A 24,588-nucleotide genomic window follows, 5' to 3' on the forward strand; every position below is an offset into this window, starting at 1 on the left:
TTCAGAATAACACACCACAACAAAATAGCTGAGGTCCTTTCCTGATGACAAGGGAATGTGGTATGCTGGTAAATCCTCTTACAGAACATGTTATTTTTATTTTCTATAAGTCATATGCTCAGAAAGCTTACGTGAATGCATTCTGTGAGGGAAAAAACCTAGGTTTTGGGGCCACATGTGATGTAAATTTGATTGGCGGGTAGCAAATTAGGTTCTTCATTATGTTTCTGGGAAGGTAAAGGCTATACAATTGGTAAATTAAAAGTGATTATTCTAGTAATGAGATATTTCAAATAAGCAGGCTTTAATCTGCTAAAGGAAATGGCAGGTTGCACCTCAAGGGGCAGGCTTACGAAAGCTGGCTGCCCCTCAAAGAAATCCGTAATAACCAAGCACAAGTGTATGCAGCAGATAAAACGGATGCAGGAAGACCAAAGGGGCAGTACAACAGATCTGCACATGTCTGGAACTCAGACACACACGATTTGCTAGAGGATCCAGAGCAGGAATGATAAAGGAAATATTGACAACAACAAAAAAGAAACAAAACAGCTAAACAACAAAAAAAGATCTTTTATACTCAGCGCAACAAGTCAGAAAACATCAAGTCCAAACATTGAAGAATGTGATCAAAGGAAGAAAGGAGAAAGCAGAAATTATATGGGTTGATCAATTTGCTGATCAATTGATAAGTACTGAAAACACAAAAAACACATATGATGAAAAAAAAATGTCAAACTCTGGGTAGGCATTGTGATGCAATGGATAAAGCGTCTTTGGGGGTATTTACATCCCATTATCTAAGTACCTGGCTTTAGTACTGGCTTCTCCACAATGCATCTGGGAGACAGTGGATGATCCAAGTATTGAAATGCCTGACAACTGTACTGGGGATCGGAAGCAATTCATGACTCTCATCCTCAGCCTGGCCCAGCCCTCGCTGTTGTGGGTATGTGGGGATAAACTAGCAGACAGAAGCTCTCTTTCGCTCTCTCTCTCCTCTCTGTCTCTCTTTTTGTCTTCCAAGTAAATAAGTAAATCTTAAAAGAAATTCATAATTAGAATTTTGTTCCTAGTGTAAACAGAATTAACTTGTCAGACGATGCACAGTATTATATACCAGGGAAATTTTTGTGCATGTAAATGTTTGACATCATTGATCTCAGTCTCAGAAAGCACTAACCAAATTAAGTCTAATTTTTGTAGTTACTTTGGAGAGAAAGGAATATAAAGAAAGGACTGCAAGCCACAGTTTGCAGACAAAAAAGTATGGTCAGAAAATGCACAATTATGTAACCTAACAAAAGGACCGGATCCCAGACTATCGAATGGTTTAATATTTGTTTGAATGCAGAAGCCAGAAACAGTGGTCATATGTGTTCACAGTCTAATAACTTAGTCAAAGCAAAGAAACACACAGTGAAAGGGTAGGAAATTAGAACAAAGTAAGAAGGGGTAAAAACTAAGAGGTATTTGCAATGTTTTCCTAAAACGAAGAGACTCATTTGACTTAACAGACTTCAGCTATTTAAAAAGCAATAAACAGGTGTCCTCCATATCCACTTAAGATAGGAAAAGCCGAGAAAGGATGGAAAATGCAGAAGAAATGTTTAGCTGCAAAGGTCTGAAACAAAAATCCCCTTTCAGATCCTCTGGAATGAGCTGCCAAATTTCATGTTGTCTTACAGAAGTCACATGGATGTTGTGCCCAATGAGAACATACTAGCATTGGACAGATCCTTAGCAATCAAGTAATTTACTTTCCCAACCTGGGGAGGAAAGCTTTGGAAAATGACAGACTTTCTGGAGTCTATTGTGACTGCGAACACTTCCACAACAGAGATAATAAGTAAACAAGTAGGGCTGTCTGTGTTCTGAAATTTACTCATTCAGCCATCAGCCAGATTTGGGTGTCTGTTCTGGCTGTAGTTTGCAGATGGTCTAGGTCACTGATTCTCAAACTGTACTGAGCACGCGAAATACTTGGGGAAGGAAAGATGGTGGTCAAAACAGACTGTTGAAACTTATCCATGCCCGAAGTTTCTGACTAATTCTTGAGTGGGAACTTCTAATTTGCATTCATTACTAATTTCCAAGTGACATGGAGGTCATTGGTCTCAGAATCACACACCAAGAACACCGAGCTGAGAACAGAAAGGATATATACAAGGCCCAGTAAATAAGGAAGTACACAACTGCACGCATTAGACAGTCTCTAAGGTTTCCTGCCTCCAGATAGATACACTCTGCAACATCCTAGGATTTCATGGAATCTGGTCCCATGACTAGTTTATACTAAATATCACAGATGACATGAAAAATGGAAGATTAACTAGGTGGGCATGATAGAAGCACTTGAGATTTTCAAAGGCAAAGAACATTTTCTTAGAGAGAGAGAGAGAGAGAGAGAGAGAGAGAGAGAGAGAGAGAGAAGATACTATTTATCTGAAGGCAGAGTGACAGAGAGACCAAGAGAGAAAGAGCTCTTGCATCTCCTCATATGGCTCGGACGGCTGGGACTGGTCAAGGTAGAAACCAGGAACCTGGAATTCTACTGGGTGGCCAGAGTGTATTCTCTTGCCTTCTCAGGCACATTAGGAGCTGGATCAGAAAAGAAGCAGCTGGGACTTCCGCTGTCATTCCAACACGAGATGTTGGCACTGCAGGCAGCAGCATTTCCTGCAGCACAACACCAGCTCCACAGAGAAGTTTCTGCAGATGACGGCAGAAGTTGGAGGACACCTGTTAAAGCTCGCAAGTGGTCTCGAGCTGGAAAGAGTAGTGTCAGGCAGACAGTCAAGTCTGAACTCAACTCTGCCAACAGAAATGAACTTAGGAAATAATGTTCTCCCAGTCTCCAACTTCACAATCGCCAGTCATCATCTTGATGTCAGACATAGGATATATTAAGCAGAGAACAAGTCACATCAGTACTGAGATCCAATCTGCAAGTCATGGCCAGTGAATGAGTGATGTTTTAAGTCACCACGCTTCTGGTAATCACGCAACAGTAGACTTAGATGTAGTTATAGAGGATGCCAGTGTCACATGCTGGGGACATTCTAACGTTCCCCAGCTGAATCAATTACATGTCCACTTACAACATTATCATCAACTCTATCAACTTCCAGCCACACTGTGTTCCTCTCATTGGCTCCTCTACTCTTAAAAGCACCATGTTTTTGAGTTAAAATGGTTTCCAATTGTTCATTCTCCTCTTCTTGCTTGAAGCTCAGAAAAATTTATGTTAAAAAAAAAAAAAGCTTATCTGCCCGGCAAGTTTAACCACATGAAGCCAAAAAATAGTTAACTATTATCCTTTATTTCCAAGAAACTTTAAATCCTTTAGCATCAAATGGAACCAACCCAGACCATTTCATTGAATTGTTTCATTGAATCACTCCATGAATTGCCAATAAGCCCAAATTTGCAAAAAGTTCAAGAAATGCATTCAACAGTTAAGTATTATAAAATCACATTAATTTAAAAGCCTTACATTTTTTTGACATTTAAAAAGTCTCTGACACGGCATATCCATAGTTTGATTTTTCTAATGTTCTTGTAAAGGTCATGTTTATGGTATAATAAGCACACATTTGCAAGGGTTATTAATCAGAGCAAAGCTGGGTTGCAAACAGATTTTCAAAGAATTTTTCACTTTTATTCTGAACATGCTAGCTACTTAAGAATGTCACATTTTCTAAAGCCTACTTGTAAAAAAAACCTTCATGATTAATTTTGTTCAAAGAGATACAGTCATTTTAAGTGAAGCTGAAGTGAAACTTAGAAAAATAAGTGTTAATTCAGCAAACTTGCATGACAATTTAGGAAACTTAGTTTTTAAAGTTAATGCTTTATAACAGGTAAATTGCCAGTTAGCAAGAAAAATACTTAAGTTTTACATTTTAGTAAATACCCAGTGGATATAGGCAATCAGGTCTTCTAATTTACATTCAACTGAAAAAAAAAAAACTTTTATTTAAGAATTTTTTTTTTTTTACTGGAAAGTCAGATATACAGAGAGAAAAAGAGAGAGAAAGATCTGCCCGATGATTCACTCCCCAAGTGGCCACAACAGCTGGAGCTGAGCCCATCAGAAGCCAGGAAGCCAGGAGCCAGGAGCTTCTTCCGGGTCTCCCACACTGGTGCAGGGTCCTAAGGCTTTGGGCTGTCTTCGACTGCTTTCCTAAGCAGGGAGCTGGATGGGAAGCGAGGTTGCCAGGATATGAACTGGTGACCATATGGGATCCCAGGGCACATAAAGCAAGGACTTTAGCCACTAGGCTACCATCCCAGGGCCCAAAACATACCTTTTTAAAACTAGGTTATGCTGTAAAAACCTGGTCCATATAGTTGTGAAACTTTATTATTACAATTACTTTCCAATTTTGTCTCAACCAGAGAGATATACTATTGCATAGATTCTTCTTGGATGTAGAAATACATTTGTTATAATAGTCAAGAAACGCCAACATGAGAATCCCTGAAGATTGTGAAGGGACAGTTACTTGCAAACAGCATTCGCCTGGTGACAAGCATGTAACCCACACTTCAAACACAAAGCACACTTTGCTTAGCAAAAAGAAATACCCAGTATGGCTCAGACTAGCATCTCTTAAGACTCAGCAGAAGTAACAGACCTTCAAACATTAGATTTTTGAATTTCTGTTGTCTTGCCTCTGTTTTTCTACAGGAGCTGATCTAACCTTGTCTGTGATGAACTTTACAGATAGAATAGACAATTTAGCACATGCAGTTTTGCTCCAATGGCAGGAGATATCAGTGGTTCACCTGATGGTGTTTAAAATGAATGCTTCAGCCACATCTGAAGAGCTATGCACAACATGGCTTATACAAAGACAGTGTACTGGTCCATTAGGAGATGACAAAGTTAAGTACTGTTATCACCTAATCACTAATGATAAGAGAATTCTGTGAAGCTCTGCTTAGGAAGCAATCTATCCCTTAATTTAAGAGAATGATGAGTTGGAAGTATAAATGACCAGTCACCTCGAGGTTCTGGCCAAGAGACAGAATAAAGTAATAAACCAGCATGAAAGCAAGACAGCGAATGGCCTGGGGAACTACTGCTTCAACACAATCAGAGAGGGAGAATGGAGAGGGGGACAGCAGTGAAAATTGGGGGACAGTCACCAATGTCCAGCTTGGATTTCCCAGAAGATAGGAGATGAAAGTAAATTGAAACATTCTGGTCTTTCTTGTGACCCACATAAAAATAATTAAAGATAAGTAAAAGATAAAAGTGAAAGAGCAATACAGTTGAAATTTAAGAAAGTGATTTTGAGTGGGTGCTGTGTGTTAAGAAAGTGATTTTGATTTTTTAATGTAATATGATTTGCTAATTCTAACACTGGTCAAGTACGATATTGTGTGAGCCACAGATGTGAGTTACAGATGTAATTTTATATTATCTAATAGTCACAGAAAAAAAAGAAATGGGTAATAACAATTTAAGATTATACTGTATAGTTCATTCAATGTACGTAAAATACATTGCGGGTGTAAAAATAGTAATGAGCCATTCTATACCCTCTTGGTATACAACATCTTTGAAAGAGAACATATATTTAATACTGGCAGCACATCTCAATTTAGGTTACCCTAAAGATTTATGCCTTTTTATTGGAAAATCAGAGAGAAGGAGAGACAGAGAGGAAGATTTTGCATTTGATAGTTCACTCCACAAGTGGCTACAATTGCTGGAACTGAGCCGATCTGAAGCCAGAAGCAGGTGCAGGGTCCCAAGGCTTTGGGCCATCCTTGACTGCTTTTTTAGGACACAGGCAGGGTGCTGGATGGGAAGTGGGGCTGCCAGGATTAGAACCGGCACCCAAATGGGACCCCAGCTTGTTCAAGGCAAGGACTTTAGCCACTAGGCTACTGTGCAGGGTCCAGATTATCTTTTTTAAACTGTATAGAGCCATATAGGATAAGCAGCTGTTGTGCTGAGCAGTGCAGCCACAGAAATTTGAAGACCAGGCTCCTAAGTTAGACTCTTAATTAAAATCCTTTCTGCAAGATTAACTAGCAATGTCCGAGGTAACCTAGTTAATATTTATAGCCCTAATTTTTCTTATCTGTAAGGAGAAAAAATATATACAGTTTTGCATTGTACCCATAGATTCTATGCCTAAAAGTATTCTGTGGTTTTAATGATATAACTCATCTAAAATTAATGTTAACTAACTTGACATTTAACAATTACCCAATAATTTTTATTTTAGTAAGACTATTTTATTGTAACATTCAAGCTACTTACACTCTCAAGACTTTGAAGTTACACAACACTATTTTTAATCAAACAACTTAGGACCTTCGTTTTAAAAATTTGGCCACCCCTTGCGCCAATTTATGGCAAACACTAATATTCGCCGTTTCTCCCATCCTGAAGTTCTGTGAATTGCCACTGGCTTCATGACTCGCCATGACATGCAGAATGTGGTACAGGAAATACAATGTCCTCTCCACATTGTTCAAGAAGCCTGATGCTTCTGCCCTTACTCTCTGGAAACACTTTCTGAAGACAAGTAGCAAAGGAAGCTATCGAGCCTTCAACATGTTGAGAAGCCACGCAAACGGAAGCCAGATTGTACAGTCAACAGTGTCAAACTCGCATGAATGGCTTTTAGACTTCACAACCTGGGTGATCCTGCAGACAAATGCTGGCTATTGTATGAATGTATAAGGAAAACCCAGTACAGAAAGTTATCAAATCCAGAATACCAAGGAAAATCACTTAATGTGTATTTTGAAACTGATTTGTTATCCAGCAACACATAATAAAGCTACTACATAGGACATATATTACATTGTTTCATTACCCGACCATTTTTTTTTAGTTGCTTTAGCTGAACAAGCCATCTTGGATATAGATGCGCAGGCATTACCTAGAGCTCCTTTGCCCCTACAGACAGAGCCTCTTGCGTTGCCAGCATCCCTTACCAGAGTGGTACATTTACAATAGATGAACATATGTTGACACGTTATTGTAGCCTGCAGTTCACGGTTTACATTAAGGTTCACTTTGGATGCTGTTTAGTCTATGGGATTGGATAAATTACCACATTTTTGCTGCTATGGTACTGATTTGAGTAGTTTCACTGCCTTAAAAAGTAAAAAAGTCAAAGATTACTAGTTAGAGTAAAAGGTAATTCTAACTTTACAGGGCAAGAACAAGCAAAAGGGTAAAAATAGCATTCACACATAATGATCATGTGATATTTAGATCTATCCTGGTTGTAAAATAGTCAAATAGCTTAATAAAGACAAATATTAATTGCAGAAAAGATACACAGTATAAAGAAAGGATATAATTCTTTCATTGTAATCATATTACCAGAAGTCACTCCTGGTTTTGTTGTTGTTGTGGTTGTTTTGATGATGTCTATGCTGCTTTGCCTTGTTTTCATTATTTACAAAAGCACCATCACTTGAAACTTCCTTTGTCCTATTCAAAATAATTTTACCTCTTAGTAACACCATTTTTATAAAAGCAAAGTTTTGAAACTTTGTTTTAGAGGCCAGAGTTGTGGCACACTGGGTTAAGCAGCCATCTCCAACACCAATATTCCGTTTAGGTGAGTGCTTGTATCCTGGCTGCTCTGCTTCCAACTGAGCTCCCTGCTAGCGGCCTGGGAAGGCAACAAAAGGTTGTACAATACTTGAGCCTCTCCAACATGGAAGAGATCTGAATCCTGGTTTCAGTGTGGCCACAGCCTGGCCTTTGTGGACTACTGGGGATCTCTCCCTCTGTATCTCCCTTTCTCTATAACATGCATCTCAAAAAATAATGCATACATCCTTGAAAAAATAAACAGAAACCATTGCTTTCATATCTGACAAAACTTTGCTTTAGGGATCTAAGAACTGATTTAAATATTCCTCACCAATATTAAATATTAAAATACCTAAGGTTGACATAAAGATAGTTGACTTTATGATAAAGTAACCCATAACTGTGGTTATTTCAACTGAAAGGAAATATGACTACAATCGATACACTGGTGAAGGAAAAAGCAGGACACACTAAGAGACATACCATGACATCATTCATTGTGTCTGTGTAACAAAACTTTGAAACCAAGTCTTTATGACAGTTAGACATAAAAAGCAATTCTTTGAAGTTTCTGATGTTTTAAGTCTTTGTCAGTGTCTCTACCTCATTACGCAAGGATATCCAATACACTGTCTTCTGCATACATGGTTTAGACATAACTATTGTCCTCTGATGAAATTCTAATATGCATCCAATCAATAACTCCAGCGACGCAACATGAAAACTAAATACCAAGCTGTATCATCTTAAAATGACACAGGAAAGTCCTCAGCTTCTGCTCCACAGCTTTGAATGTACCATATGTTGAGCAAATCAATTAGGAGCACATGAGGAGATCTGAAAACAGGATACATGTGCTAAGCAATTATCATAATGTGCTTGTGTTTCCAACAATGCACTTCAACGCATAGAGTCCTCAGACAGGAAGACTGCCATCTATTTAAACAAATAAGCTAAGCAGCAACATTCTCTGCGACAAAGAAAGGACATTTGCATGTATAAATCATAAGCAGTGCCTCTGGTTGAGGCTGTGCTTGCAAACAACTAAGGATTCTTCTGATGGCCAAATTCTTGGAATCATATAGTCTGCATTACGTTCCTAAAGCACAAAAGACGGCAATAACTTTGAGAGGAGGAACTGAACACCAGGACAGGTGAACCAAGCTAACTGTGTTATCATACAGTAATACAAAGGGAGAAGCCATAGAAAGAAATACTGCTTCTTAAGGTATGCAGAGGAGGCTAGCACCAACTTTCACAAACTGCTAAAATTTAATAACTGGATGTCTGTACCTTGCAATAAGGCAGTATGTGCCTTTCAATTTATAGTGTCTAGATGAACCCCCCCCCCAGTCTTAACGTGTGTTGGTGGGTGCTGCAACCCAATCTGGCATAGCCTGTCTCACCTCAACATTTGCTGGCATGTGCTGCTGCAGGCTGGCTCAGCCTGGCCTGCCCCCAGTTCCAGCTCAAGGTGCTGGGTGCTGCAACCTAGCCCAGTCCAGCCAGCCCCCAGTCCCAGCCCTAAAGTGTACTGGCTGGTGTTGCAGCCCAACCTGGCCTGGCTTGCACTCTGTCCCAGTTCTTACATTTGCCAGTGGGTGATATAAATTGGCCCAGCATGGTCCATCCCTAGAAATGAGCCACACCTGGTGGGTACTGGTTGCTCCAAGTCTTGATTCTTACATTCGCATGCAGGGACTACATCCTGAGAGAGGAATTTCAAAATCATTCTTGACCTTAGCCGGACTTCTAGCTATGCCCAGATCAGGAGATCTTAAAATCCTCATAATAATTTTATCCTTGCTGGTCAAACTGAAGGTGCTATTAAATATACATTATACACAGATAGCATACATGGAAATACTTTATTCCTTTAAAAGGCCTCCCTTTTATCCTAATCAGTGTTGCCTCTTGGTAGGATGAAAGAAATTTAGTCTAAACATTAACATTTCTTTCTACTCTTTTGTTGTAGTTTTTGGCATCATCACAGCTTCCCAGTGGCCGACCCTGTGCTAAGCCATGCCTTACCACAACAGTTCTAGTGTTATCCTAGCCCTGTAGTACAAGCAAGAGAAGTGAGGCTCAGGGTGTATGAATCATTTTGTACAATTTGCTTTAGCTGTTAAACATCTAAGTCAGATAGGCACTTAATCCTGTTTGGTCCAAAGCCACCAGAACGCATTTCCTTTGAAGTTTCTTCAGATTCATGAGACTGATATGTCTCTCTGTGAATCTGCCTTTAGAATAAAAACAAATAAATCCTTTTTTTTTTTAAGAGAGAAGACTGAGAACCAGTAAGTCAAGATGTTTAAAATGCAAACTGAGAAGTGGGCATTTAGCACACAGGTGAAAACACCAACATCCCACATTTTTGTGCCTTGGTTCAGGTAACAGCTGTGCTTGCCATTCTAGCTTTCCGCTATCACACATTCCTGTGAAATAACTCTGATGGCTCAAGTGACGGAGATCCTGCCACTCATGTAGGAGACCCAAACCCGACTTTTGCCTCCTGGAAGAGGGAAGTCAACCAACAAATGGACATTCTCTCTTGATCTTCGTCTCTCTGCTTCTCAAATAAATATTTTTTAAATGCAGTGGGTTGATGGGGAAGTTGAACCTGAATCATAAAGTTTAGATTTAATATACAAAGCAGAACACTAATATTTAGCAGGACTTTGAGGAAATTATTGAAGCTCTCCATGCCTCATCTGTGAAACAGAACACAGTAAAGTCTCCTGCTTAAGTATTCTTAAAATAATCTCCAGTCCTTGACACACCTGGCCCAAAGAGATCATACAGAAAATGCTGGTCATTACTAAGACACTATGGTTGTAAAGAATGTAATTTTTATGTGCATATAGTCACAAAGATGCTGCCAATATGAGTGAAACAGATAATAAATTCAGCCACTATTCCGAGCATTTAAACAGCTTTCTTTTACACTATTCAATAAATACTAGGCTTTCTGATCTAATCACCATAATTGTGCGTCTACATAAACAGCCACATCCATCAAACTGAAGCACATTTAAAAACTGATCAATGTCCATCAAGCCTGTACAGCGCATTTAGGGCAAATCATCTGACAAAATTAAGAAAATTTGGCTTCCTTAAAGCTATGCATTAATGTGTGGGCAAATCTACCATGGGGCCAGCTCCCCATGAATCAGCAGAACATGACGTTTCTGGGATCAGAAGAAAATGAGCACATTACCACTGAATCTACCCTTTTTTTAACAGTTAAGTGGGACCTGAAGTTAGTATTTTTTTTAAGACATTTTATTTGTTTAAAATGGGCGTGGCAGAGAGGGACAAATGAGTTCTTTCATGAACTTGTTCACTTCCCAAATGACTGCAATGACCAGGGCTGGACCAAGCTGAAGGCAGTAGCTCAGAACTCCAACTCCATCCAGGTCTGCCACACAGGCATAGAGGCCTAAGGACCTAGGATATCTTCTGCTGTATCCCTAGCCACTTTGGCAGGTTGCTGAATTGGAAGCATGGCAGCCAGGACTCCAAAAGCCACCCACAAGAGATGCCAATATTCCAGGTGGCAGTATAACAGACAGGACCACAATGCCAGCCATAAAGCTGGCATTTTATTTGGGAGTTTATATAATACTTGGAAGAAAATGAGGTAAGAAGAAAAATATTAAAAACTGATAGCACATTCCTTACCGTCATCAGTGTGTTAGGTTGAGGGGGGTCAGCAGAACAGCATGAGCAAATTTTGTGCTTACATACGTAAGCATTCTTACACAATTTAGAAACAAAAACATCAAAAATTAGCTCTTGATACAGATTAACAAGGACCAGCAAGGCTCCTATATTTATATTTAAAATGGTCTCTTATGGAAAAGGGTTCTACACGGTAAGTGAAAAGTTCACAGTTAATTGACAACATAATTAAAAAACAAATTCTACTACGTTGAAAATTCAATGACCACAGTGACGCAGGGCTTTGTCATCCGTTTGCAATGTGCTTCCTCCTCCTCAATAAGCACTGTGGACACAGAACGCAAAGGTGAGGGGAGCTCCTCAGATGCCATTTTATAGCTGAGAGAGGGAGAGTCACGCTGGGGTCATGTGATGGGAGAGCTGGAAGCAGATCCTTCCCATGTTGCCTTGCCTCCTCCTACCACCTGCTCCGCTGTGAGCCTCTCTTCTGGACAACGTGTCCTTGCTGTGCAAGCATCTATCCTTTTGAAGTTGGAGTCGATGATAGTTGCTACAACCAACTATTCATCCTTCTACAACTTTTGACAGCTCACCTGTCTTATAATTGGGACCGGTGGAAAAACATATGCTTACAAGAAAGTGAATGTTCTGGTAGAAAATAGGGTGAAGCAAGATAGCATAGCATCTGACTTAAGGAGACAAAGAACATCTTTGAACATTCTCTAACCACACTGTTGTTGGTGGTGTCGTTTACACTGTTTGCATCAGACAGAGATTTTACTTTTCTACTTGTTCAAATTTAACTTTCTGGACTAACTCTTCCTTCCTCCCTCAGTTCCCGCCACTCCCGCATGAAGCCTGGGACAAGTGCCCGGATGAGCTCAGTCACCAGGGAGAAGGCATGACGCGTTTCCGGTGATGGCAGAAGTGCAGGGGGGAAGGCAGTGGAAATTTACCCTCCCGGTCACCCCGGAGCATCGGATGCCCTGCTTTGCCTCCTCCAAAGGTCTAAGTCATTGCCTCGTGATGACTCGTCCTTACTCACCATTTTGGAACCGATAATGACTAAAACATTCCCTCACTTGCCCTGAGGATAAAAACAGAACAGACTTCAACAAGGCCACAAAAGCTTACATGATGACATATGGACTCACCATAAAGCTCTTGTCAAACATGTGTCCCTGTTAGCTCTTTTTCCTCCTTATAGTTTCATAGACATGCATTTCACAAATCATCCCTTTTTTGAAGATTTACTTATTTTTATTGTAAAGTCAGATATACCAAGAGGAATAGAGACAGAGAGGAAGATCTTCTGTCTACTGACTCATTCTCCAAGTGGCTGCAATAGCTGGACCTGAGCCATTCCAAAACCAGGAGCCTGAAGCTTCCACTGCATCAGCCATATGGGTGCAGGGTCCCAAGGCTTTGGGCCATCCCTGACTGCTTTTCCAGGCCACAGGCAGGGAGCTGGATGGGAAGTGGAGCAGCTGGGAGTAGGACCAGTGCTCATATTGGATCCTTGCATATTCAAGGAAAGAACTTTAGCCATTAGGCTGCCGCACCGGGCCCCTATTTTATTTATTTGTTTTTTAATTATAACAAACTATGGAGAGCTCATCTGTGACTCCTAACATGTGGGGGAATTGAAAAAAAAATGTACTTCTGAAGGAAATGCATTTGATGGTAGAAAACAAGAAAACGGGAGTTAATTTTGTACAATCATAGCTTATTTATGATGGGAGGGGACAAAAGGGAAAATGTTGCTACTTGTTTTCAAAGCTATAACTAACCCTTTGTAAAGACAGACATGCAGGTTTTAGGAAGATGTTCTCAAATCAACACCCCACTTTGTGATTCTATCATTGGACGTGATCATGTTCCAGAGGGACTTAACACACTTTCTAATATTCTTAGACATCAAAGATTCCATTAAAATTAGGACCAACCCTCAGAAACCTGTTACTCTGTCTGCATCACGCACCATCAAGGCATCTGTGAACAGGCTGCGGCATCCTCCTAGAAAAGGGTCATTTAAATAGATAGATCCAAGTCAGAGACACAAAATCCTTCCAGTTTCTCCATCAGCCTACATTCAGGATTTAAGAGATCGACGGAGTTCAAGTTCAAAACCTTTCAGTAACTGACCTTTAATAAGACACACATATGATTCCAATCCGAGTGAGCCCTATTTGATGAGAATATTTGTGATGATTTGAAGAAAAGTCATTGAGTGAGCCGACATTCTGAATCACGTTGAGTAGAGGAATGCTTAAGTAGTTATTATTCTGTTTTTTTTAATAACTCCTATTTAGAGTGGCTTCACTATGTGACTTACAAATCACATCTTTTTAAAAGGCATTTAAAAATAAGCAACATGCAACAAAATTCCAAATGCTTAATTTACTATAAATTGTGCACAGGTGTGGGATTCTTCACCGTTCTTTCGCATTAAGGCAGGGATTCAAGGCTTCCTTTATGTTTCATGGAGAAGCAAGAACCATATAACTCTGAAATGTTAAGATCACAAAGAGGCTTAAAATATGGCGCAATTGTCATTGCAGATCCAATTTTAGACTCCTCCTTTAACAACACAGCAAGTGCTCCTTCGTCAGACATATGAAAGGCAAAGTCCGATCCTCACATAAAGGAATTATCTAAATTCCCAGATGATCTAGGAAGAGCAAAGATTATAGATTAGACAAGTGTATTTTAATATGGACAAACCTGAAAGGAGTTCTCTTGGGATAGCAGCATTTGGAAAGGGCGTGACCCACTTGAGCACCGCTATAAATTTCTTTTGAAGGTAAAATCATTTGAGAACGTGCTGGTCTCTGTAAATGTCTTAGTTAACTTTTCCAATTAGTAGTATCTTTATCCCTTAGTGAATCCTCAGAGACTGGAAGAAAGTAAGCTGTAGAAAAGTAGCAGCCATTTAAAAATCTTTTGAGATCAGAAATGAGTGAGCAGTGTTTTACCAAGGGTCTTTTAAAAGTTTATGATAAGCACACGATATGAAAAAAAAATGCATGCATTTCAAAAACAGAATTTTAACACAAATAAATTTATCTTTTATTCTATTTCTCAAAAAACATTTTTAATTAGCTGATTTGAAAGGCAGAGTGTCAGAGAGGCAGAGGGAGAAACAAAGAGAAAGAGAGAGAGAGAAATCCTTCATCTAGTTGGTTCACTGTTCAAATGACCTCCACAGCCAGAGCTGGCCCCCATACACAACAGGAATCATGAAATCCATCCAAATCAGTAGTTGGCCATCTCACATTGCCTGCCTAGACCCACTGGCAAGAAGCTGGATCAGAAGCCCCCTAAACAGGGCTTGAACCAGCACCCCAGTACGGCATGCCAGCACTCTAAGCAGTGGTTTAAAACCACTGCCTGCGATACTGCTCCCTTCTCTGGAACTGTTTGAGCTACTCATGCATATGTGTCTGTGTTTGGTGACTTGAAAGCATTTTACGGTGCTGTGACAGGGGAGCTAAGCTTTGCACAGAGAGCTGTGTTTTAGCACTGGGTCAGTTCCTACAGGTATGTAGGACCCCAGAATGTATTGGTGCCTACGTGACTCAGTGTCGTTAATCAAATGAACAGTTGGAATTCACATCTGGATTTGCTTTTAGCTCCAAAATTCCATGAGAATGTGAGTTCTAAAAATAGGCCAAAGATCCCGAGTCTTAAAGTTTTGGTGCTTGAAAGGAAAACAAGAAAGAAAGGGGGAAAAGAATGTTCCCCTGGTTTAGTTTCAGTTACTAGTAAGCAAAGAGACAACAGTCATAACTAGTGACTGCTTCTCGAAAGAACAAGGCAGACACAGGATTCCAACCCAGCAGATGTCAGGTTACCCCTGCCGAACGTCACGGCTCAGAACCACTTGTAACTCTGAACGCAGTTTGTGATTCCTGGATATTCTAACAGTCTCATACCCAGGCCACATTCTAGCCTTTCTAGCTTCAGAGAGCAAACACATTTTTCTGTTATTTTATGATTTCGCTTAGAATTTAAAAGATGTTTTCGCTTTTTCTTTATTCACCTGCACATGTTTCATAGATTTTTTTCAATATATGCAAAAAAAAAAAAAAATTCTGCTTTAGTAGAGGCTGATGAAACGGCATAGTGGGTGATGCCCCGGCCTGCGAAGCCGGCACTCCATATGAGCGCTGGTTAGAGTTCTGCCTGCTCCATTTCTGACACAGCTGCTTGCTAGTGTTCCTGGGAGAGCAGCAGAGGACAAGCTGAGTGCTGTGCCAGCCCAACTCTGGCCATTCTGGTCGTTTGCACAGTGGATGGGTAGATTCTGTAGGTGTATAAACTATGTCTTTTGAACAGATAAGTCATATATATATATATATGTAGAGAGAGAGAGAGAAGTTTTGTTGACAAAACAACAGGATGAAGGAGAAAAATAAAAAGCCATGGACATTCTTTAACATCCTTTTCTATTCCCAAATCATTCAATTCTTTATTTCCTATTTTTTTTAAGATTTATTTTTATTATTTTTTTATTGGAAAGGCAGATATACAGAGAGGAGAGACAGAGAGGAAGATCTTCCGTCCGATGATTCACTCCCCAAGTGAGCGCAACGGGCCGGTACGATGCCGATCCGAAGCCAGGAGCCTCTTCCGGGTCTCCCACGCGGGTGCAGGTTCCCAAAGCTTTGGGCTGTCCTTGACTGCTTTCCCAGGCCACAAGCAGGGAGCTGGAAGGGAAGCGGGGCTGCCGGGATTAGAACCGGTGCCCATGTGGGATCCTGGGCGTGCAAGGCGAGGACTTTAACCACTTGCGCCACCGCGCTGGGCCCTCCTATTTTTTTTCAATGCAAATAATTCTTGCATAATACTGGAACCAAAAGCTTCAAGGTTGCACAGACAGTAAGAGAAAACCTTCACATACTAGACTTAACAAAAGAAAACTCATTAATGGGGAAGAGTATTGTAATACTTTTCAATATTTATTTGGAAAGTAAATTAAGTAGTTTTCCAGACATATGAAATTAATTATACACTTAACACATGATCCATCTCTCTTACTCCTGGGTATTTTGCCAAGCAAAGTAAAAACTTCACACAAAATTTATTTGAGAATGTACTCAGCCAATGTATTTTCAGACTGGATAAAAAAGGAAAAAAACAACAACAAAAAAAACCGACTTTGACGTACTGGGTGATAGATTGACCATCTGTGACACCTATTTGGGAAATACTATTCAGCAATAAAAAGGAGCATATTCTTGGTAAATAAAATGCTGATGAATCTTAAAGCCTTTAAAATAAGGAAAGAGAAGGAAGGGCGTCAATTCAGCAGAATGCATACAGTATATTTCATTTACATGGCATTCCTAAGATAAAACTACAGGGACAGAAAATAGACCAGTGATTCCAGGGCCAAGGTATGGGTTTACTTGATAGAGGTATGGAGATGGCGGAGGTTGTGGACAGGGTTTAGAAACAAAATTGAACAATTTTATATTTTGATTTTTGTGGTAGTTAAATGTATTTGTCAGCATTTGTAGACCTGGGTGCAGCGTTGTGCCCGCTGTATTAAACCACCATTTGGGTAGGATGTTTGCATCCCATATAGAAGTGCTGGTTCCAGTCACATTTTGGATCCAGCTCCTTACTGATGTGCCAGCCAAACAGCAGGTGATGGCTTGATCACTTCAGTACCTGTCATCCATGTCGGAAATGCGGGTGGATTTCCTGATTCCAGGCTTCAGCCTGCCCCAGAAGCAGAGTGTGTGGGCATTCCCAGACTGAACTGGAGGAGGAAAGATCGCTCTCTTTCTGGCTTTCCCTCCCTCCCTCTCTCTTTCTGTCACTTCATCTTTCCCTCCTTGTTTTTTATTCCTCCCCTCTTCCCCTTTTCTCCCTCTTCTTCTGATACTCTCTTTCAAAGATGCAAATAAATAAACCATAAAAGTCTGCAGAACTAAAGACTAAAAGTGGTAAATTATACTTTGATAAGCATAAATTTACAAGTAATTACTTTTTATATTAATTTGATGAGTGGGTAACTTACTCATCTAATTCGTGAAACTCATTTTGTCATTCACAAGATCCAGCTGGCTGGCTTTTGGGTGCCCCCTGCAAAGCACCAGACCTCTTTCTATCTGGATCATAAGCCTCTGCTAACCCGAGAGTCATCCAGTTCCACCATCCACGTCGGTGGATGATGTCAATTCTGCACTGCATTTTAAATTAATGTTGCACAGTCCTCCCATTTTCGCAGTTTAGATTCTCAGTCATCGTTGCCAACATTCAGGCATTCTGAGGACAGGTTCTGTTAAATTCCAATACAGAAAAAATTCTGTGCCAACTCCAGACTCAGTGTTGGAAGTGACAGGTAAGGTGTCTAAGTCATGAATGCTCAAATATCCTCACTACGTAATTCCCTCCAACAAAGGCTTTACCCACTTAGGAACTATATCTAGAGTGCGGGATGTGTCACTACAGGGGCTAAGCTGATTAATTTTTCCACAGCTTGATGGTGACAAGTTGTTCCCCAAATCCACTAATTCCCCACGAGCAAGATTCATCAAGTCATTTTGCTAACCTAAAACTGTCTCTTAATCTTTCCTCTACCATAGCGAAGGAAACTGTCTTTCAGCAAGAAAAGCTTCGTTGGATATCACTTTCCTCGCTTCCCTAAATGTTTTCTATAAATGATACCACTCCCGCTAAAATGGTTTCTGAATTCTTACATTAATAAGTTTTGAGGAATTAGAGAAATGATTAGGAATATTGGGAAAGAACCTGTTTCTCATTCACTGGAATATTCTAGGAGAGCTCTGTTACAAGCGAGACCATGCTGACAGTTCCTCAGCCCACACATCGCCGACCCACAGTCTGTCACGAGCTCAAGACAAGGAAATAGATTTTTTTCTTAAAAAACACACATCCATTCTGCCTTGTTAAATAAAGTAACTTAAGTATGTAGCTTCACAAACATAGTCATTCCCAAAGATGTTGAAAAAACATCCACTCCAAATTCCAATTCCCCCAAGAGCTGTGAGAATTTTTAGATCCAAGGAGACGGACAACAGCATTGGTACTGGAAGCCACTCTTCGAAATCCACTTTTTCTATGTTTTCCACATCACTGGGAATTTTCATATCAAGGCTTGTTTCAGCCTTGTATGTTACCTGATTCTTAAAACAACTGTGCATTGTTTTAAAAATGAATAAAACCCTCATGAAATTTAAAAAATATCCTATTTAACCCAGAACCTGTCCTTTTTTACCAACCACAACTTATGGATCAAAATAAATTATCTTGTTTTTCTGTTAAAATAACAACAGGTCCCAGCGCAATAGCATAGCAGTTAAAGTCCTCACTTTGAACATACCAGGATCCCATATGGGTGCCGGTTCTAATCCCAGATGCCCCGCTTCCCATCCAGCTCCCTGAAAAAGCCTGGGAAAGCAGCCGAGGATGGCCCAAAGCTTTGGGACTCTGCACTTGCATGGGAGACCTGGAAGAGACTAATGGCTTCAGATTGGCTCAGCTCCAGCTATTGCGGCAGCTTGGGTAGTGAACCATTGGACGGAAGATCTTCTTCCCTTCTTCTCCTCTCTGTATATCTGCCTTTCCAATAAAAATAAATAAATCTTAAAACAACAACAACAACAAAAGTTAAGAAACTACAGAATTGTAGTTCAAGGTCATGTTAGCATGGTAACACAGCCAGTAAATCCATCACCTTCAGTGCCTGCATACTATATGAGTAATGACTCAAGTCCCAGTTGGTTCGCTCCCAATCCAGCTAACTCTATGCTAATGCACCTGGGAAAGCAGTGGAAGATGGCTCAAGTGCTTGGGCACTTCACTTACTCCCACGTGGGTAACCTGGCATAGGCTCCTGGTTCCTGGGTTGGATTAGCTCCTCTCTGACAGTTGTCGCCTTTGGGGGAGTGAACCCAAATGGGTTTACAGAAGATCTCTCTCTCTCTCTCTCACCCTCTTTCTGTGTATACCCTATCTTTTAAATAAACTAATAAATCATTTTTTTGTTAAAGAAAAATAAAAGAATTACAGGTCAAAGAGCAATCTGAAAAATGGACAGTGCCATGAAAGTCCATTTGCTGATGCAAATCTACCAGGATTCTCTATGGATGATTATAAAAATACCACTGAAATTGATCCACAACACCATGAAGGCCATTCTGCTAATTAAAATTTTTCAGGATTCCCGACAGAAGATAATAGGAATACTGACTACACTCGGGGACTTTTGAAAGGCACACTGCACCATTTCCAACCTCTCCGTCACCACCTGCCTTCATGCTCCTTTGGCTCTAGACAATGGACAGAGTCAAACTCTCAGACCTGCCGTGTTTTGCCCCAAAATATAATCATGCTTCTTGAAAAATCAATGAGTCACTCTAATTCTCCTTTTCTTCTCCTGGATATCTTTGCTTTTAAGGGATCCTAGCAAAAACATGATAGTCGCGGTAGAGAGCAGGATCTTTGTCCAAAACAGTGGTCTCCATCCCTCCTTTTCCTGATGCAACACAGCCCACTGGTCCCTGGCTCCTGTTTGTTCTTCTCCTACCTCCTTATGCAGAACGCCAGCCCCCTCCCCACTCTGACATATAACGTATTTACATGCTATAACATCTTCCCGTTTTCTTCTCTTTAGCCATTATGAAATAACGCTACTTTCAATAGTAGAAAAGTATAACTTAAAAAAAGATATCTCACTCATTTATATACCCTTACAAAACTCTACTGATTCTAACTTTAAGCTTGAACAACTGCACATTCTACATTGGCATCTACTAAGAAGTTGTACAGAAATAAATGAAATTAATTCATTTAGAGGATATTCTAGATTACAAATAGATATGTACTTGAAAACATGGGTTTTAGTGTTGCCTGGATATAACATATTGGGTGTCTATCTACTTTCAACATTTTTTCCCCACCAAACAGTCATTTATTTCTTGAGCCTGTAATATTCTTCCAGCCTTCTACTAGTAGTGACTTCATTCATTCTCCATTTATCACTGAAAATATTGCAATAGAATACTAACCGGCTTTGATCCTCTGGAAGTCACCACACACAAACACACACGAGGAGGTATACACAAATAGTCCGTATTTTTAACTTGCCTTTGGTGTCAGTTTTTCTGAATGATAAGAACCGCTTTTCAATGAAAAAATTTTCCTTTCACTTGCCCACTATGCCAACTTGGCCATCCTTCAGGCCTCCTACAAAGCAAGCCAGGAGAGTACTTACAGAGAGTTGGAACTCTTCCATATTCATGGTTTTACATCTGCAAGTTCTACATCCATGAGTTTAACCAACCGTGGATCAAAAATAAATCAAAAAGAAAAACTGCATGTGTACTGGACATGTGCAGACTTTTTACTCATCATTATTCCCTAAACATAGTGTAACAACTGTTTGCATAGAATTTACATTATAATACGCACTGTAAGCAGCCTGGTGATGACTTAAAGTATGAGGGCGAGTGTGCATAGGTTTTATGCAAATATTACAACACTGCAGATAGGAAACCTCAGCCTCTGTGAGTCTGGAGAGGGGCAGCTTGAAGCAGCACATCCTGAGCAACGTCTGTACTCCACCTAACGCAGCTGCTCATATCATCGTTGGCTTAAGTCAAAGGCAAACCTGCATTCTTGGAATGAGAACTCCTTCCCATGGGCCTCTAAAGAAGAATTACAGAGCAAACAAAAACCAACCAATGAACAAAAACCTGGTTTTTTTCTCAGGAGAGCTGCGGTTTGAAGTGAAGCTGAAGCCCCCACTCCTGTACGCTCCTGCAGACCTCTGCTGTGATGCTTCCCATTGCATCACTCTGAGGGCATGCTACCCTAAAATCCATGCCAGGACCCAGAGTCCTAATGGACATGGTCTCAGCACTGCTCGTTGCCATGTGTGAGCATGCTGCTTTTCCCTACGCGCCCCGATTCTGAGTTTTACATCTCCAGAGTTACTCCTTCGCACCATTTTCACTGACCCCAGTTTATTCCAACTCTTTTCTTGACAGCCTGAGCACCTGCTTTTCTGTCACTGTCTCCTATGCCACTTTAGATGTGATTTGTTTCTGATATACCTACAACACTTCCAGTTAATTGGAGCATCTGATCCTTGACCTTCTGCTGTCAAGAGAACCGAGTCCTAACCTACCTCATGCCCTTCCAATAACTACAGTTTGACTACAGCCTCACTGTCAAACATCCTCCAAACACCCCCAGGTCACTTGTTAGGCAGACAGCCCTTCTGGGCATAGAAACCATAATCTGCTGATTCTTCATCCTCTTCAGGCCTTCACCACCCAGCTTGAATCTTTCCTTAGTCATTACTGTAAAACCCGGGCACAAACTCCTACTGTTTCGTTCCCTTCGTTACATGAAAACCTATTTACATTGAAATCTCTGCCTAACGGTGCCAGTGCCCATGCGGCTGAACCTCAAGGGAAAGCAATTAAGTATGTCCCAAGTGAGCGCTCTCAATCTGAATCCACACAGGTTCACATCGAGTGTGTGCCTTGCTGCCACGCACACAAATGACTTCCTAACCTTACCTGAGTCTGCTCGCCGCCTCCCTGCTATCCTCAACAATTGATTTTCCTCCTTTCTCGGCATCCTTTGTCTGTCCACCCTTGAGCCAATGGTTTTCTTCACATGTTACACACACACACACACACACACACACACACACACACACACACACACACACACACCAGAACAGCAGAGGACAAAGATGACAGAATTCTGTAACCTCATCTGTGCCTGCATACTCTATTGCTCCTGCTTTCGAAGCATAAGCTGTTTGTGTTCCAAACTAAGACCATCATATTCATCACTCTGTTTAATCCACACTACTACCACCCTCAACACTCGACCTTCACCTCTTGCCAATCTGAACAAATCTCATATTAGCCCTGCCAGGGTGGCCACCATGCTATTCCCCTAGGGTTCCAGGACTGTTCTCCAGGACTTCCACATTTGCTCTTATCTGTTTGGAATATTTAGCTCAGATACCTGCCAGGCTCAATTCCCAAGTCTCTTAGGCTCAGCTTTTCATAGAGCTCTTCCTTGGTTATTAATCCTCACTCCTTTATTCTGCCTATGACAATTATTCCAACATAACATAGAAGACATTTTTACACATTTATTTTGTTATATCTCCAATGAACATCTCTAGAATTTCAGTTCCATCAGGGTAAAAAATTTGATTTGTTTTTGCTCATTGCTCCACTCTCAGGCCTTTAAAACTTCCTGTCACATTGCAAATCTAAATTAAATACTGAGTGAATAAATAAATGTATGTTTTTCCCAAGTAACAGTTGAGAAAATGTAATTCCAAGTTTTCATAAATATATTTATGTCTTTAAAAGTCATAAAACCCTTCAATACATACAGAGCAGGGTAGAACAGAAGAAATCCTGATTGTTTTTGGAATTTCCAAACTTTTATAGCATTCTGAGCAATGTGGGATTTTCTGATCCCTCGTGATGATGTCCTGGTTCTCTCTCTGGTCTTTGATCCAGGGACTGTTATGAGCACTCCTCTGCTCTGCCAAGGCAATCTTCCCAGAAATCCCATTCTGCTTGCCCACTGGCTAAAAGGCTTTCACAGTACTTATGCCTGAGTGGTAATTCTCAAATTTCCATCTGCATCATCAGATTCACCTGGTGAGTCGCTTAAAGTACAGACTCCTGGGTCCAATCTTGAAGGGTTGTTTTTTTTATTGTTGGAAAGTCAGATATACAGATAGAAGATACAGAGAGGAAGATCTCCCATCCGATGATTCACTCCCCAGGTGGCAACAACGGCCGGACCTTAGCCAATCTGAAGCCGGGAACTTGGAACCTCTTCTGGGTCTCTCACGTGGTGCAGGGTCTCAGGGCTTTCGGATGTCCTGCTTTCCCAGGCCATAAGCAGGGAGATGTATGGGAAGTGGAGCCGCTGGGATTAGAACTGGTGTCCATATGGGATCCCGGAAAATGCAGGCAGAGGACTTTAGGCACTAGGCTACCGTGTCGGGGCCCCCAATCCTCAAATTTTAGATTCAGTTGCTATCTAGCAGAACGAAGGAATCTACATTTGTACCAAGTGTCTTGATGATTCTGGTGTTGCCTGTGTACAGCACATTTCATGCCTTCTGATTAAAAACCATCCAACAGGTTTGCTTGCTAGGTGAGCTTCTGTCTCTAGTCAAGCCCCCGGGGAACTTCTCAGAAATGTCCTTCAAAGTTAGTCCTGTACAGTGTCTTCAGTCTCTACTCAGTTAATTTCACTCCACAACTGCCTCTCCGGTATTAACCTGAAGAATATTTCTGATCTGGGCTTCAGGGCACCCCTCCCAGGGACATTCCTGAAAGCCAACACAGAGGACCGAATTCTGGGAACTCTTGCTGTCTCCCTCACTCAGCCAGCTATGGCCGCCAGTCAAGGAGGTGAAACTGCAATGAAACCAAATATTTACCTAAGTGGCTGAGCATTTGCTAAGAGTTTTACATGTATTGCCTTATTTAATCCTCTCAAAAACACGGTTAGGACAGTGTTACTATTATCTCATAGATGAGAAAACGGAGCCTCATGAAAATTAAATGTTGAGCTCATAATTAGATAGCTTGTTAGTAGGAAAGACTGAACTTGAACCCAGACTATGTAACTCCAGAGGCCCAAATCATGGCCTTGCTGCTGTACTACTTTCTCCTAGTATGAAATCAGAAAAGAAAAGTGCTAGAACAAAGTCTTCACTTTTCAGCATGATTTAAGAAGGTTCAGGAACAACTGAGAAAAAAAAAAACACATGATTGTATAAATTTTCAAAATAGCATGGCAGGTTTGGCTGTCTCTCAATCGAGACAGTGGTAAAGGTTTGAAGAAAAAAGGGAAGTTTCACACAACAAAGTCCAGGTGTGGCTAAATTCCCTGACAACAACCACACAGTGTCTTGTAACTTTCCTGACCGGTGAGCCGGGTACCTACAGGGAAGGAATAGCATATTTAGTGCCCACATATTATACGATAACTTTGCGTAGAATTTCTTTTTGGATATTTTAATATATGTCTGATTACCAGAAGAAAGTTTTTAATAGACATTTTCCACGAGGAAGACTTTATGTGGAAATAAACTCTGTGGTTTATAATCCTGAAAGGGTATGACCACCTTCTCCCATTCCATTCAGTGGGCGTGAGGCGATGGTGCGGTGAGTGAGGGACAGTTGGTATTATTATAGTTTAAGATATGTATTGCACTGTGATATTTTTGAGAGGGCTAAAACATTGAATTGTAGGAAAGTGTAGGATGGTTGGGTTAAGGTGGATGGATGAGATTGTTGTGT

At 40.7% G+C, this 24,588-nt stretch overlaps 1 protein-coding gene across 1 annotated transcript in view; it reads right to left on the bottom strand.

Annotated features, from left to right (window-relative positions):
* Positions 1 to 24,588, bottom strand: part of ZNF385D (zinc finger protein 385D) — a 216,017-nt gene that overhangs the window by 167,950 nt on the left and 23,479 nt on the right. The gene's annotated exons all lie outside the window — the stretch shown is intronic.

This window comes from Ochotona curzoniae, unplaced genomic scaffold (genome assembly GCF_017591425.1).
Source record: "Ochotona curzoniae isolate NIBS_2020 unplaced genomic scaffold, NIBS_Ocur_1.0 contig_1302, whole genome shotgun sequence".
Taxonomy (NCBI): Eukaryota; Metazoa; Chordata; class Mammalia; order Lagomorpha; family Ochotonidae; genus Ochotona; species Ochotona curzoniae.